A 16683-nucleotide genomic window follows, 5' to 3' on the forward strand; every position below is an offset into this window, starting at 1 on the left:
CCAGTTAAACAAAAACTGAGGAAGTAGTTGCTTAGACATGTTATGAGCTAAATCGTCTCCTTTCAAAATTCATACATTGTAATCCTAACCACCAGTGCCTCAGCATACAACATATTTAGAGATAGGGCCTTTAAAAAGGTAATTAAATCAGGTCATTAGAGCGAGCCTAATATGACTGGTTCTTTATAAGAGGAAATAAGGATAAAAACAGACACAGAGGGAAGGCCATGTGAAGACAGAGAAAAGATGATCATCTACATGCTGAGAGAGGTCTCAGAAGAAACCAAACCTGCAAACGCCTTGATCTCAGACCTCTACCTTCAGAACTACAATAAAATAATTTAGCGTTTAAACCACCTGGTCCATGGTACTGTGTTATGATGGTCCTAGCAAAAAAATACACTACCCTACAAGAAATAACAAAGGCAGTCCTTTAATCCAAAATGAAATTACACTAGACAATAACTCAAAGAAATACAAAGAAATAAAGAACATAGTAAAAGTAACTACTCTGGTAAATACAGGAGCCAATATTACTATATTTTTGGTTTCTAATTCCTCTTTTTCCCCATATGATTAAAAAGCAAATGCACAGAGGATCCCGATCAAGATGAAAAAGTAGGAGGGTCCTGAGCTCAGGTCCCCTCATGGATACAAGGCTGCAACTATACAGAAATTAACTACCTCTGAGAATGACCTGAAGACTAGAGAACAGCTCTTCCATAGCTAAAGTTATAAAGAAAAAGCCACAGCAATAAGGATAGGAGGCGCTAAGACATAGTCTGTTTGAGACTCATATCCCTGGTGCTTCAAACCACAAGCAACAGGTATATCACAGGTCTACACCTCCCTGAAGAGCAAGCGTTCAAGATCCACATTAGGTACTCCCTGCACTTGGAGGCCTGCAGTGGAAAGACAAGCCTTCCTCATATGGCTTTAAAAATCAGCAGGGTTTAATTCAAGGAGTGTAGGAAGGCTATAGGAGACTGAGACTATGCTTTTAAAGAGCCTATGCACATATTCACTCACTCTGAGGCCTAGCACAGAGGCAACTGTTTGAAAAGTACCTGGGACAGGGATCCCTGGGTGGCGCAGCGGTTTGGCGCCTGCCTTTGGCCCAGGGTGCGATCCTGGAGACCTGGGATCGAATCCCACATCGGGCTCCCGGTGCATGGAGCCTGCTTCTCCCTCTGCCTGTGTCTCTGCCTCTCTCTCTCTCTCTGTATGACTATCATAGATAAATTGAAAAAAAAAAAAAAAAAAGTAATTTAAAAAAAAAAAAAAAAAAAAAAAGAAAAGTACCTGGGACATAGATGAAGATTTACTGACTAATATTAGGTGTGTATGTCAGAGTGATAGAGATTTATAAAAACTTTCTCTAAGAACAGAAAAGCTGGTATGAGCTATTTTTCTCACCTTCCATCTATCTAGCTAGCCCAACATTGGTGGGTACCAGTTCTGATACTTTCCATTTACCTAATTAGCATTGCTCACCCCATCCCAGGGTCCCCTTGAGGACTGGCCTTGTCTAATCCATCCACTCTGGCAGGCACTCCTCCAAGATAGTCTTGCTCTATCACATCCAACAGGCATACTACCTGGCCAGGACCAACAGTCCTCAAATTGACTACCAACTTAATACACCTAGTTGGTGGCTTGGTCAGGACAAGGCCCTCCAAAGCAGCTCTTGCCTGACAGGAGGGCAGAGGGCAGCCCTGCCCATCAGTGCAACAGCAACAATTGTGATTTGGTCTTGCAGCCAATAACACCAGGGGCTATCCCTGCCCATCAAACCACCCATAGCAGCTATAACATAGTCACAACAGAAGGGCACACACACCTCAAACAGGGGACATCCCTAGAGTGCTTCATTCCAGTGATGAGGGAAAATTGTGCTCTGTGTCCCATAGGATACCTTCTGTATAAGGCTACACCTTCAGAAAAGGAGCCATAGCTGATCTGCCTGATAATATAGACAGAAACACAGAGTCAGGCAAAATAAGGACACAGAGGAATATGTTCCAATTGAAAGAATAAGACAAACCTGAGAAAGAACTAAGCAAAATGGAGATAAGCAATCTATCTGATAGCATTCAAAGTGATAGTCATAAATCTGATAACTAAACTTGGAGAAAACTGGATGAACACAAAGAACTTTAACAAAGAGATATAAAATATTTAAATAAAAAATAACCAGAGCTGAAGAATACAACATTTGAAAGAAAAATACACTAGAGAAATCAACAACAGATTAGAGGATGCAGAAGAATGAATGGATCAGTGATCCAGAAGACAGGGTAATGGAAAGCTCTCAGGCTGACCAGCAAAAAGAAAAAATAGTGTTAAAAAGAATAATTTAAGGGATTTCTAGGATGATATTAAGCATACTAACATTTTTATTATAGGGGTTTCAGAAGTAGAAGAGAAAAGAAACAGGCAGAATACTTATCTGAAGATATAATAACTGAAAACTTCCCTTATTAGGAGAAGGAAACAGATATTCAGGTTTAAGCAGCACTGAGAAGACCAAACAAGATGAACCCAAGAAGATCAATAGCAAGATAATAATTGAAATGTAAAAAAATAAAAATAGAGAATCTTAAAAGCAGCAAGAGAAAATTAACTAGTTACATACAAGGGAACACCCATAAACGCATCAGATGATCTTTTGGCAGAAACATTTCAGGCCAGAAGGGATTGTCATGATATATCCAAAGTGCTGAATGGAAAAAAACCCTACAAACAAGAACACTTTATCAGCAGGGCTTTCATTAGAATTGAAGGAGAGATAAAGAGTTTCCCAGACAATGGTTAATGAAGTTCATCACACTAAACCAGCCTTACAAGAAATGTCAAAGGGACTTATTTAAGTAGAAAAGAGAAAGTCATTATCTAGAAGTAGGAAAATTATGAAAGTAAAATCTCACTGGTAAAAGTAAACATAAAGTAAAGGTAGTGGATCAAACATTTATAAAGTTAGTATGAAGGTGAAAAGACAAAAGCAGGGGGGGAGGAGCAAGATGGCGGAAGAGTAGGGTCTCCAAATCACCTGTCTCCACCAAACTACCTAGAAAACCTTCAAATTATCCTGAAAATCTATGAATTCCGCCTGAGATTTAAAGAGAGACCAGCCGGAATGCTACAGTGAGAAGAATTCGCGCTTCTATCAAGGTAGGAAGACGGGGAAAAAGAAATAAAGGAACAAAGGCCTCCAAGGGGGAGGGGCCCCGCGAGGAGCCGGGCTGAGGCCGGGGCGAGTGTCCCCAGGACAGGAGAGCCCCGTCCCGGAGGAGCAGGAGCTGCACCGACCTTCCCGGGCGGAAAGGGGCTCGTGGGGAGTTGGAGCAGGAACCAGGAGGGCGAGGATGCCCTCGGGCTCCCGGGGACAGTAACAGCAACTGCGCGCCCAGGAGAGTGCGCCGAGCTCCCTAAGGGCTGCAGCGCGCACGGCGGGACCCGGCGGGACCCGGAGCAGCTGAAGGGGCTCGGGCGGCGGCTCCGCGGAGGGGGCTGCGCGGCCCCGGGAGCAGCTCGGAGGGGCTCGGGCAGAGGAAGAGGCTCCGTGCAGAGGGGGCTGCGCGGTTCCAGGAGCAGCTGAAGGGGCTCGGGCGGCGGCTCCGCGGAGGGGGCTGCGCGGTTCCAGGAGCAGCTGAAGGGGCTCGGGCGGCGGCTCCGCGGAGGGGGCTGCGCGGCCCCGGGAGCAGCTCGGAGGGGCTCGGGCAGAGGAAGAGGCTCCGTGCAGAGGGGGCTGCGCGGTTCCAGGAGCAGCTCGGAGGGGCTTGGGCGGCGGCTCCACGGAGGGGGCTGCGCGGCCCGGGAGCGCGAATCCAACAGCGCAGGCTCCGGAGCACAGGGCGCCGGGACACAGCCCAGGATCCGGCCTCCCCCGGGACAGGCAGAGGCCGGGAGGGCCCAGGACAGCAAGGACGCTCCTGCCCCAGCTGAGCAGATCAGCGGCCCCGCCCCGGAGCCTCCAGGCCCTGCAGACGGAGTTCCTGCCGGAGCTGAATCCAGGTTTCCAGAGCTGCCCCGCCACTGGGGCTGTTCCTCCTGCGGCCTCACGGGGTAAACAACCCCCACTGAGCCCTGCACCAGGCAGGGGCACAGCAGCTCCCCCAACTGCTAACACCTGAAAATCAGCACAACAGGCCCCTCCCCCAGAACACCAGCTAGACGGACAACTTCCAGGAGAAGCCAAGGGACTTAAAGTACACAGAATCAGAAGATACTCCCCGGTGGTTCTTTTTTTGTTTGTTTTTGTTTTTGTTTTTGTTTTTGTTTTATTTTGCTTTTTGATTTGTATCCTTCCCCCATCCCCTTTTTTCTCCTTTCTTTTTCTCTTTTTCTTCCCTTTTTTTTTTTTTTCGTTTTTTTTTTTTCTTTTTCTTCCCTTTTTTTTCTCTTTCTATTTTCTTTCCTTCTTTCTCTCCTCTCTTTTTCTCTTTTTCCCAATACAACTTGCTTTTGGCCACTCTGCACTGAGCAAAATGACTAGAAGGAAAACCTCACCTCAAAAGAAAGAATCAGAAACAGTCCTCTCTCCCACAGAGTTACAAAATCTGGATTACAATTCAATGTCAGAAAGCCAATTCAGAAGCACTATTATACAGCTACTGGTGGCTCTAGAAAAAAGTATAAAGGACTCAAGAGACTTCATGACTGCAGAATTTAGAGCTAATCAGACAGAAATTAAAAATCAATTGAATGAGATGCAATCCAAACTAGAAGTCCTAACGACGAGGGTTAACGAGGTGGAAGAACGAGTGAGTGACCTAGAAGACAAGTTGATAGCAAAGAGGAAAACTGAGGAAAAAAGAGACAAACAATTAAAAGACCATGAAGATAGATTAAGGGAAATAAACGACAGCCTGAGAAAGAAAAACCTACGTTTAATTGGGGTTCCCGAGGGCGCCGAAAGGGCCAGAGGGCCAGAATATGTATTTGAACAAATTCTAGCTGAAAACTTTCCTAATCTGGGAAGGGAAACAGGCATTCAGATCCAGGAAATAGAGAGATCCCCCCCTAAAATCAATAAAAACCATTCAACACCTCGACATTTAATTGTGAAGCTTGCAAATTCCAAAGATAAAGAGAAGATCCTTAAAGCAGCAAGAGACAAGAAATCCCTGACTTTTATGGGGAGGAGTATTAGGGTAACAGCAGACCTCTCCACAGAGACCTGGCAGGCCAGAAAGGGCTGGCAGGATATATTCAGGGTCCTAAATGAGAAGAACATGCAACCAAGAATACTTTATCCAGCAAGGCTCTCATTCAAAATGGAAGGAGAGATAAAGAGCTTCCAAGACAGGCAGCAACTAAAAGAATATGTGACCACCAAACCAGCTCTGCAAGAAATTTTAAGGGGGCCTCTTAAAATTCCCCTTTAAGAAGAAGTTCAGTGGAACAGTCCACAAATACAAAGACTGAATAGATATCATGATGACACTAAACTCATATCTCTCAATAGTAACTCTGAATGTGAACGGGCTTAATGACCCCATCAAAAGGCGCAGGGTTTCAGACTGGATAAAAAAGCAGGACCCATCTATTTGCTGTCTACAAGAGACTCATTTTAGACAGAAGGACACCTACAGCCTGAAAATAAAAGGTTGGAGAACCATTTACCATTCGAATGGTCCTCAAAAGAAAGCAGGGGTAGCCATCCTTATATCAGATAAACTAAAATTTACCACAAAGACTGTAGTGAGAGATGAAGAGGGACACTATATCATACTTAAAGGATCTATTCAACAAGAGGACTTAACAATCCTCAATATATATGCTCCGAATGTGGGAGCTGCCAAATATATAAATCAATTATTAACCAAAGTGAAGAAATACTTAGATAATAATACACTTATACTTGGTGACTTCAATCTAGCTCTTTCTATACTCGATAGGTCTTCTAAGCAAAACATCTCCAAAGAAACGAGAGCTTTAAATGATACACTGGACCAGATGGATTTCACAGATATCTACAGAACTTTACATCCAAATTCAACTGAATACACATTCTTCTCAAGCGCACATGGAACTTTCTCCAGAATAGACCACATATTGGGTCACAAATCGGGTCTGAACCGATACCAAAAGATTGGGATTGTCCCCTGCATATTCTCGGACCATAATGCCTTGAAATTAGAACTAAATCACAACAAGAAGTTTGGAAGGACCTCAAACACATGGAGGTTAAGGACCATCCTGCTAAAAGATAAAAGGGTCAACCAAGAAATTAAGGAAGAATTAAAAAGATTCATGGAAACTAATGAGAATGAAGATACAACCGTTCAAAATCTTTGGGATGCAGCAAAAGCAGTCCTAAGGGGGAAATACATCGCAATACAAGCATCCATTCAAAAACTGGAAAGAACTCAAATACAAAAGCTAACCTTACACATAAAGGAGCTAGAGAAAAAACAGCAAATAGATCCTACACCCAAGAGAAGAAGGGAGTTAATAAAGATTCGAGCAGAACTCAACGAAATCGAGACCAGAAGAACTGTGGAACAGATCAACAGAACCAGGAGTTGGTTCTTTGAAAGAATTAATAAGATAGATAAACCATTAGCCAGCCTTATTAAAAAGAAGAGAGAGAAGACTCAAATTAATAAAATCATGAATGAGAAAGGAGAGATCACTACCAACACCAAGGAAATACAAACGATTTTAAAAACATATTATGAACAGCTATACGCCAATAAATTAGGCAATCTAGAAGAAATGGATGCATTCCTGGAAAGCCACAAACTACCAAAACTGGAACAGGAAGAAATAGAAAACCTGAACAGGCCAATAACCAGGGAGGAAATTGAAGCAGTCATCAAAAACCTCCCAAGACACAAGAGTCCAGGGCCAGATGGCTTCCCAGGAGAATTTTATCAAACGTTTAAAGAAGAAATCATACCTATTCTCCTAAAGCTGTTTGGAAAGATAGAAAGAGATGGAGTACTTCCAAATTCGTTCTATGAAGCCAGCATCACCTTAATTCCAAAGCCAGACAAAGACCCCGCCAAAAAGGAGAATTACAGACCAATATCCCTGATGAACATGGATGCAAAAATTCTCAACAAGATACTGGCCAATAGGATCCAACAGTACATTAAGAAAATTATTCACCATGACCAAGTAGGATTTATCCCTGGGACACAAGGCTGGTTCAACACCCGTAAAACAATCAATGTGATTCATCATATCAGCAAGAGAAAAACCAAGAACCATATGATCCTCTCATTAGATGCAGAGAAAGCATTTGACAAAATACAGCATCCATTCCTGATCAAAACTCTTCAGAGTGTAGGGATAGAGGGAACATTCCTCGACATCTTAAAAGCCATCTATGAAAAGCCCACAGCAAATATCATTCTCAATGGGGAAGCACTGGGAGCCTTTCCCCTAAGATCAGGAACAAGACAGGGATGTCCACTCTCACCACTGCTATTCAACATAGTACTGGAAGTCCTAACCTCAGCAATCAGACAACAAAAAGACATTAAAGGCATTCAAATTGGCAAAGAAGAAGTCAAACTCTCCCTCTTCGCCGATGACATGATACTCTACATAGAAAACCCAAAAGTCTCCACCCCAAGATTGCTAGAACTCATACAGCAATTCGGTAGCGTGGCAGGATACAAAATCAATGCCCAGAAGTCAGTGGCATTTCTATACACTAACAATGAGACTGAAGAAAGAGAAATTAAGGAGTCAATCCCATTTACAATTGCACCCAAAAGCATAAGATACCTAGGAATAAACCTAACCAAAGATGTAAAGGATCTATACCCTCAAAACTATAGAACACTTCTGAAAGAAATTGAGGAAGACACAAAGAGATGGAAAAATATTCCATGCTCATGGATTGGCAGAATTAATATTGTGAAAATGTCAATGTTACCCAGGGCAATATACACGTTTAATGCAATCCATATCAAAATACCATGGACTTTCTTCAGAGAGTTAGAACAAATTATTTTAAGATTTGTGTGGAATCAGAAAAGACCCCGAATAGCCAGGGGAATTTTAAAAAAGAAAACCATATCTGGGGGCATCACAATGCCAGATTTCAGGTTGTATTACAAAGCTGTGGTCATCAAGACAGTGTGGTACTGGCACAAAAACAGACACATAGATCAGTGGAACAGAATAGAGAATCCAGAAGTGGACCCTGAACTTTATGGGCAACTAATATTCGATAAAGGAGGAAAGACTATCCATTGGAAGAAAGACAGTCTCTTCAATAAATGGTGCTGGGAAAATTGGACATCCACATGCAGAAGAATGAAACTAGACCACTCTCTTTCACCATACACAAAGATAAACTCAAAATGGATGAAAGATCTAAATGTGAGACAAGATTCCATCAAAATCCTAGAGAAGAACACAGGCAACACCCTTTTTGAACTCGGCCATAGTAACTTCTTGCAAGATACATCCACGAAGGCAAAAGAAACAAAAGCAAAAATGAACTATTGGGACTTCATCAAGATAAGAAGCTTTTGCACAGCAAAGGATACAGTCAACAAAACTCAAAGACAACCTACAGAATGGGAGAAGATATTTGCAAATGACATATCAGATAAAGGGCTAGTTTCCAAGATCTATAAAGAACTTATTAAACTCAACACCAAAGAAACAAACAATCCAATCATGAAATGGGCAAAAGACATGAACAGAAATCTCACAGAGGAAGACATAGACATGGCCAACATGCATATGAGAAAATGCTCTGCATCACTTGCCATCAGGGAAATACAAATCAAAACTACAATGAGATACCACCTCACACCAGTGAGAATGGGGAAAATTAACAAGGCAGAAAACAACAAATGTTGGAGAGGATGCGGAGAAAAGGGAACCCTCTTACACTGTTGGTGGGAATGTGAACTGGTGCAGCCACTCTGGAAAACTGTGTGGAGGTTCCTCAAACAGTTAAAAATAGACCTGCCCTACGACCCAGCAATTGCACTGTTGGGGATTTACCCCAAAGATACAAATGCAATGAAACGCCGGGACACCTGCACCCCGATGTTTCTAGCAGCAATGGCCACGATAGCCAAACTGTGGAAGGAGCCTCGGTGTCCAACGAAAGATGAATGGATAAAGAAGATGTGGTTTATGTATACAATGGAATATTACTCAGCTATTAGAAATGACAAATACCCACCATTTGCTTCAACGTGGATGGAACTGGAGGGTATTATGCTGAGTGAAGTAAGTCAGTCGGAGAAGGACAAACATTATATGTTCTCATTCATTTGGGGAATATAAATAATAGTGAAAGGGAAAAGAAGGGAAGGGGGAAGAAATGTGTGGGAAATATCAGAAAGGGAGACAGAACGTAAAGACTGCTAACTCTGGGAAACGAACTAGGGGTGGCAGAAGGGGAGGAGGGCGGGGGGTGGGAGTGAATGGGTGACGGGCACTGGGTGTTATTCTGTATGTTAGTAAATTGAACACCAATAAAAAAAAAAATCACATTAAAAATAAATAAATAAATAAAAAATAAAATTAAAAAAAAAAAAAAGAAAAGACAAAAGCAAAAAAAAATCAACTATATCTACAATACTTAGCTAAGCAAAAATAAGAGATGAAAATATGAAATCAAATACATAGAACATGGAGTGGAAATAAAAATGTAGTGCTTAATGTATTCAAAATAAAGAGATCATTAACTTTAGAAAGCTGGCTATATACATATGTTATATATGAATCTCATGGTAATCACACACCAAAAATCTATAATAGATACACAATAAAATAAAGACAAAAGAATCTATGCATAACACAAAAAAGTCATCAAATCACAAAGGCAGGAGAGCAAGAGAAGAAGAAACAAAGAGGAACTAAAAAATCAATCAGAAAGCAATTAACAAAGTGGCAGTAAGTAACTATCTACCAATAATAACCTTATATGTAAGTGGACTAAATGCTTCAATCAAAAGACATAGGGTAAGGGAATGGATTAAAAAAAATAAGACCTGGGCAGCTCTGGTGGCCCAGTGGTTTAGCAGCACTTCAGCCCAGGGTGTGATCCTAGAGACCAAGGATTAAGTCCCACATCGGCCTCCCTGCACAGAGCCTGTTTCTCCCTCTACCTGTCTCTCTTTCTCTCTCTCTGTCATGAATAAATAAATAAAATGTTTTTTTAAAAAAAGACCATATAAACTGCCCATAAAACACTCACCTGAGGCCTAAGGATAGATACAGATGGAAAGTGAAACAATGGAAAAAGATATTCCATATAAAAGAAAAAATTTTTTTAAAAAGCTAGGGTAGTAATACTTATATTTGACAAAACAGACTTTAAAACATAGACTGCAAACAAAAGACAAAAAAAGCACTACATAATGAAAAAAGGGATCAATCAATAACAATCATAAATATCTATGTACCTGACACAGGAGCACCTAAGTACATAAAGCAAACATTAACAGACATAAAAGGAAAAATTCATGGGGTGCCTGGGTGGCTCCACTGGTTAAGCATTTAACTCTTCATTTCCTCTTAGGTCATGATCTCAGGATCATGAGATCAAGTCCCACATCAGGCTCCACACTCAGTGTGGAGTCTGGGATTTTCTCTCCCTCTGCCCCTCCCTCCATTCACACAATAAATTAATTAACTAATAAATAAATAAGTTTTTAAAAAGGAGAAATTGACAGTATTACAATAATAGTTTGGAAACTTAACACCCCACTTACATCAATGGTTAGATCAACATCAATGATTAGATCATCCAGACAGAAAATCAATAGGGAAACATTAACCTTAAACATATTAGATCAGATGGACTTCATAAATATATATAGCACATTGCATCCCAAAAGAACAGAATACATATTCTTTTCAAGTGCATGTGGAACATTCTCCAAGATATATCACATGTTAGGCCACAAAAACAAGTTTCAAAAAATTCAACACTGGATTCACATCATGCATCTTTTCCACACACAACAGTATGAAACTAGAAGACATTCATAAGGAAAAACTGGAAAAAAATCCACAAACATAGAGGCTAAACATGTTACTGAACAAACAATGGGTCAGTAAAGAAATCAAGGAGAAAATGAAAATACTTGGAGACAAAAGAAAATGAAAATATAATGTTCTAAAATCTATGGAATGCATAAAAACAGTTCTACAAAGAAAGATTATAGATACACAGGCCTGCCTCAAGAAACAAGAAAAATCTCAAATACACAATTTAACTTTATGCCTAAAGAAATCAGGAAAAAAAGACAAATGAAGCCAAAAGTTAGTAGGACTTAAACAATAAACATCAGAATGGAAATAAAACCACAAAAGACTCCAAATAGCCAAAGGAGTTGAAAAAGAAAACTAAAGCTGGAAGCATTAAAATTCGAGACTTCAAGCTGTATTACAAAGCTGTATTCATCAATACAGTACAGTGTTGGCATAAATATAGACAGAAAAATCAAAGGAACAGAAGAGAGAAGCAGAAATTTAACCTGAACTCTATGGTCAATTCAACTTCAAAGAACCAGGAAAGAATATCCAGCAGAAAAGAAAAGAGACAGTCTCTTCAACAAATGGTGCTGGAAAACTGGACAGCCACATACAGAAAAATAAAACTAAACCACTTTCTTATACTCTGCATAAAAATAAATTCAAAATAGATGAAAGACCTAAATGTGAGACAGAAATCCATCAAAATCCTAGAGGAGAACACAGGCAGAAACCTCTTTGACCTCGGCCACAGCAACTTCTTGCAAAATACATCTATGAAGGCAAGGGAAACAAAAGCAAAGAAACTATTGGAACTTCATCAGGATAAAAAGGTTTTGCGAAAACTGAATTCAGAAGATGGCGGAAGAGTAGGGTCTCCAAATCACCTGTCTCCACCAAATTACCTAGAAAACCTTCAAATTATCCTGAAAATCTATGAATTCGGCCTGAGAATTAAAGAGAGAACACCTGGAATGCTACAGTGAGAAGAGTTCGCGCTTCTATCAAGGTAGGAAGACGGGAAAAAAGAAATAAAGAAACAAAGGCATCCAAGGGGGAGGGGCCCCGCGAGGAGCCGGGCTGAGGCCGGGGCGAGTGTCCCCAGGACAGGAGAGCCCCGTCCCGGAGAAGCAGGAGCTGCACCGACCTTCCCCGGCGGAAAGGGGCCCGCGGGGAGTTGGAGCAGGACCCAGAAGGTAGGGGATGCCCTCGGGCTCCCCGGGACAGTAACAGCAACTGCGCGCCCAGGAGAGTGCGCCGAGCTCCCTAAGGGCTGCAGCGCGCACGGCGGGACCCGGCGGGACCCGGAGCAGCTCGTAGGGGCTCGGGCGGCGGCTCCGCGGGGCTCGGGCGGCGGCTCCGCGGAGGGGGCTGCGCGGCCCCGGAAGCAGCTCGGAGGGGCTCGGGCAGAGGAAGAGGCTCCGTGCGGAGGGGGCTGCACGGTTCCAGGAGCACCTCGGAGAGGCTCGGGCGGCGGCTCCGCGGAGGGGGTTGCGCGGCCCTGGAGCGCGAATCCAACAGCGCAGGCTCCGGAGCACAGGGCGCCGGGACACAGCCCAGGATCTGGCCTCCCCCCGGGACAGGCAGAGGCCGGGAGGGCCCAGGACAGCAAGGACGCTCCTGCCCCAGCTGAGCAGATCAGCGGCCCCGCCCCGGAGCCTCCAGGCCCTGCAGACGGAGAGCTCTGGAGTTCCTGCGGGGGCTGACTCCAGGGCTCCAGAGCTGGCCCCGCCACTAGGGCTGTTGCTCCTGGGGCCTCACCGGGTAAACAACCCCCACAGAGCCCTGCACCAGGCGGGGGCACAGCAGCTCCCCCAACTGCTAACAACTGAAAATCAGCACAGCAGGACCCTCCCCCAGAAGACCAGCTAGACTGACTGACAACTTCCAGGGGAAGCCAAGGGACTTAAAGTACACAGAATCAGAAGATACTCCCCCGTGGTTCTTTTTTTTTTGCTTTTTGATTTGTTTCCTTCCCCCACCCCCCTTTTTTCTCCTTTCTTTCTTTTTCTCTTTTTCTTCTTTTTTTTGTTTTTTTCTTTCTTCCCCTTTTTTTTCTCTTGCTCTTTTCTTTCCTTCTTTCTCTCCTCTCTTTTTCTCCTTTTCCCAATACAATTTGCTTTTGGCCACTCTGCACTGAGCAAAATGACTAGAAGGAAAACCTCACCTCAAAAGAAAGAATCAGAAACAGTCCTCTCTCCCACAGAGTTACAAAATCTGGATTACAATTCAATGTCAGAAAGCCAATTCAGAAGCACTATTATACAGCTACTGGTGGCTCTAGAAAAAAGCATAAAGGACTCAAGAGACTTCATGACTGCAGAATTTAGAGCTAATCAGGCAGAAATTAAAAATCAATTGAATGAGATGCAATCCAAACTAGAAGTCCTAACGACGAGGGTTAACGAGGTGGAAGAACGAGTGAGTGACATAGAAGACAAGTTGATAGCAAAGAGGGAAACTGAGGAAAAAAGAGGCAAACAATTAAAAGACCATGAAGATAGATTAAGGGAAATAAACGACAGCCTGAGGAAGAAAAACCTACGTTTAATTGGTGTTCCCGAGGGTGCCGAAAGGGCCAGAGGGCCAGAATATGTATTTGAACAAATTCTAGCTGAAAACTTTCCTAATCTGGGAAGGGAAACAGGCATTCAGATCCAGGAAATAGAGAGATCCCCCCCTAAAATCAATAAAAACCGTTCAACACCTCGACATTTAATAGTGAAGCTTGCAAATTCCAAAGATAAAGAGAAGATCCTTAAGGCAGCAAGAGACAAGAAATCCCTGACTTTTATGGGGAGGAGTATTAGGGTAACAGCAGGCCTCTCCACAGAGACCTGGCAGGCCAGAAAGGGCTGGCAGGATATATTCAGGGTCCTAAATGAGAAGAACATGCAACCAAGAATACTTTATCCAGCAAGGCTCTCATTCAAAATGTAAGGAGAGATAAAGAGCTTCCAAGACAGGCAGCAACTAAAAGAATATGTGACCTCCAAACCAGCTCTGCAAGAAATTTTAAGGGGGACTCTTAAAATTCCCCTTTAAGAAGAAGTTCAGTGGAACAGTCCACAAAAACAAGGACTGAATAGTTATCATGATGACACTAAATTCATATCTCTCAATAGTAACTCTGAATGTGAACGGGCTTAATGACCCCATCAAAAGGCGCAGGGTTTCAGACTGGATAAAAAAGCAGGACCCATCTATTTGCTGTCTACAAGAGACTCATTTTAGACAGAGGGACACCTACAGCCTGAAAATAAAAGGTTGGAGAACCATTTACCATTCGAATGGTCCTCAAAAGAAAGCAGGGGTAGCCATCCTTATATCAGATAAACTAAAATTTACCACAAAGACTGTAGTGAGAGATGAAGAGGGACACTATATCATACTTAAAGGATCTATTCAACAAGAGGACTTAACAATCCTCAATATGTATGCCCCGAATGTGGGAGCTGCCAAATATATAAATCAATTATTAACCAAAGTGAAGAAATACTTAGATAATAATACACTTATACTTGGTGACTTCAATCTAGCTCTTTCTATACTCGATAGGTCTTCTAAGCACAACATCTCCAAAGAAACGAGAGCTTTAAATGATACACTGACCAGATGGATTTCACAGATATCTACAGAACTTTACATCCAAATGCAACTGAATACACATTCTTCTCAAGTGCACATGGAACTTTCTCCAGAATAGACCACATATTGGGTCACAAATCGGGTCTGAACCGATACCAAAAGATTGGGATCGTCCCCTGCATATTCTCGGACCATAATGCCTTGAAATTAGAACTAAATCACAACAAGAAGTTTGGAAGGACCTCAAACACGTGGAGGTTAAGGACCAGCCTGCTAAAAGATGAAAGAGTCAACCAGGAAATTAAGGAAGAATTAAAAAGATTCATGGAAACTAATGAGAATGAAGATACAACCATCCAAAATCTTTGGGATGCAGCAAAAGCAGTCCTAAGGGGGAAATACATCGCAATACAAGCATCCATTCAAAAACTGGAAAGAACTCAAATACAAAAGCTAACCTTACACCTAAAGGAGCTAGAGAAAAAACAGCAAATAGATCCTACACCCAAGAGAAGAAGGGAGTTAATAAAGATTCGAGCAGAACTCAACGAAATCGAGACCAGAAGAACTGTGGAACAGATCAACAGAACCAGGAGTTGGTTCTTTGAAAGAATTAATAAGATAGATAAACCATTAGCCAGCCTTATTAAAAAGAAGAGAGAGAAGACTCAAATTAATAAAATCATGAATGAGAAAGGAGAGATCACTACCAACACCAAGGAAATACAAACGATTTTAAAAACATATTATGAACAGCTATACGCCAATAAATTAGGTAATCTAGGAGAAATGGACGCATTCCTGGAAAGCCACAAACTACCAAAACTGGAACAGGAAGAAATAGAAAACCTGAACAGGCCAATAACCAGGGAGGAAATTGAAGCAGTCATCAAAAACCTCCCAAGACACAAGAGTCCAGGGCCAGATGGCTTCCCAGGGGAATTTTATCAAACGTTTAAAGAAGAAACCATACCTATTCTCCTAAAGCTGTTTGGAAAGATAGAAAGAGATGGAGTACTTCCAAATTCGTTCTATGAGGCCAGCATCACCTTAATTCCAAAACCAGACAAAGACCCCACCAAAAAGGAGAATTACAGACCAATATCCCTGATGAACACGGATGCAAAAATTCTCAACAAGATATTGGCCAATAGGATCCAACAGTACATTAAGAAAATTATTCACCATGACCAAGTAGGATTTATCCCTGGGACACAAGGCTGGTTCAACACCCGTAAGACAATCAATGTGATTCATCATATCAGCAAGAGAAAAACCAAGAACCATATGATCCTCTCATTAGATGCAGAAAAAGCATTTGACAAAATACAGCATCCATTCCTGATCAAAACTCTTCAGAGTGTAGGGATAGAGGGAACATTCCTCGACATCTTAAAAGCCATCTATGGAAAGCCCACAGCAAATATCATTCTCAATGGGGAAGCACTGGGAGCCTTTCCACTAAGATCAGGAACAAGACAGGGATGTCCACTCTCACCACTGCTGTTCAACATAGTACTGGAAGTCCTAGCCTCAGCAATCAGACAACAAAAAGACATTAAAGGCATTCAAATTGGCAAAGAAGAAGTCAAACTCTCCCTCTTCGCCGATGACATGATACTCTACATAGAAAACCCAAAAGTTTCCACCCCAAGATTGCTAGAACTCATACAGCAATTCGGTAGCGTGGCAGGATACAAAATCAATGCCCAGAAATCAGTGGCATTTCTATACACTAACAATGAGACTGAAGAAAGAGAAATTAAGGAGTCAATCCCATTTACAATTGCACCCAAAAGCATAAGATACCTAGGAATAAACCTAATCAAAGATGTAAAGGATCAGGGATCCCTGGGTGGCGCAGTGGTTTGGCGCCTGCCTTTGGCCCAGGGAGCGATCCTGGAGACCCGGGATCGAATCCCACATCAGGCTCCTGGTGCATGGAGCCTGCTTCTCCCTCTGCCTATGTCTCTGCCTCTCTCTCTCTCTGTGACTATCATAAATAAATAAATAAAAATTAAAAAAAATTTTAAAAAAAGATGTAAAGGATCTATACCCTCAAAACTATAGAACACTTCTGAAAGAAATTGAGGAAGACACAAAGAGATGGAAAAATATTCCATGCTCATGGAT

At 42.2% G+C, this 16683-nt stretch overlaps 1 protein-coding gene and 1 non-coding gene across 8 annotated transcripts in view; both read right to left on the reverse strand.

Moving 5' to 3' along the window:
* Positions 1-16683, reverse strand: part of ADAM32 (ADAM metallopeptidase domain 32) — a 182675-nt gene that overhangs the window by 139356 nt on the left and 26636 nt on the right. The gene's annotated exons all lie outside the window — the stretch shown is intronic.
* Positions 12426-12560, reverse strand: MIR8799D (microRNA mir-8799d). The gene has a single exon (NR_128794.1). It is a non-coding gene; the product is annotated as a microRNA mir-8799d (primary transcript).

Source organism: Canis lupus, chromosome 16 (assembly GCF_011100685.1).
Source record: "Canis lupus familiaris isolate Mischka breed German Shepherd chromosome 16, alternate assembly UU_Cfam_GSD_1.0, whole genome shotgun sequence".
Lineage (NCBI taxonomy): Eukaryota > Metazoa > Chordata > Mammalia > Carnivora > Canidae > Canis > Canis lupus.